Genomic DNA, 1,219 nt, shown 5'->3' with positions numbered 1-1,219 from the left:
AGAACATTCCTTTTCTCCTGAGTATTAGAATAGCTTTGTGTTTTTATTGCTTAGTTTTCTCTGTATCTATGGCTACATCATCCCACTCCAAAGGCCTCTGAAGACAATGGTCCACATTTGCTAGATGGGTACACAGCCTACAATTCCAGCTTTCCCAGGTAGCTTCCTCCGAAGCCTTCCATCTTGGCCCCGCTCAGGACAGTGCCTTCCTGGGACTCCTCTTCACCCCCCCTTGGCCCACTGTTCATCTCTCTCCTGCTTTCTGCATCCCATGTCTTCCTGAGTTTTGGCTTACTCTCCTCTTTGGGTGAGCCACATCCTCCAGGCTTCTTGAGAAAGGGCACCTAGGAAGAGGGTCTTTTGAGACTCCGTGTCTAGAAATATCTTGTCCTGCCTCACACTGGATTGACAGTTTGGCTGTCAGGATGGGAACCACTTTTCTTTAAAATTCTGAAGACCTTACTCTATTCTCTTCCGGCAGCTAAGGAATGTTGCTTTTTAAGAAGCCTGATGCGGGCAACCCCCTCAGGTCCCCTCCCTCTGCGGGAGCTTTTCTGTCCTCTCAATAAATCCTGCTTTTAAAAAAAAAGCCCGATGTGCTAGGTGTGGTGGCTCACACCAGTAATCCCAGCACTTTGGGAGGCCAAGGTGAGAGGATTGCTTGAGTCCACGAATTTAAGACCAGCCTGGACAACATAGGGAGACCTCATCTCTATTTAAAAAAAAAAAAAAAAAACTGGAGGTGGTGGCACACACCTGTAGCCCCAGCTACTTGAGAAGCTAAGACAGAAGGATAACCTGAGCCCAGCAGGTGGAGGCTATAGTGAGTTGTGATGGTGCCACTGTACTCCAACCTGAGTGACAGAGTGAGACCCTGACTAAAAAAAAAAAAGTCTGCTGCTATTCAGATAACAATTCTTAGTATGTTAACTGTTTTTCCTGGAACTTTTAACTAACCTCACATATCACAGTTATATACATATGGAGAAACAGTGGGGACCTGGACATCTAACTGCTCTTTAGATTTTCTTTTTTTTGAGTTGGAGTCTCACTCTGTCGCCCAGACTGGAGCGCAGTGGCCGCTCCCGGCCACCGCAGTCTCGACCTACTGGGTTCCGGCGATCCTTCCTTCCGCTTCAGCCTTCCGAGTAGCCAGAATTACAGGCGCGCGCTACCACGCCCGGCTAATTTTTCATTTATTGTAGAGATGAGGTCTCGC

This window comes from Carlito syrichta, unplaced genomic scaffold (assembly GCF_000164805.1).
Source record: "Carlito syrichta isolate Samal-C Ts95f unplaced genomic scaffold, Tarsius_syrichta-2.0.1 Scaffold315477, whole genome shotgun sequence".
NCBI classification, from domain to species: Eukaryota; Metazoa; Chordata; class Mammalia; order Primates; family Tarsiidae; genus Carlito; species Carlito syrichta.
The sequence above is the reverse complement of the archived record's forward strand: the minus strand, read 5'-3'. Positions refer to the sequence as shown.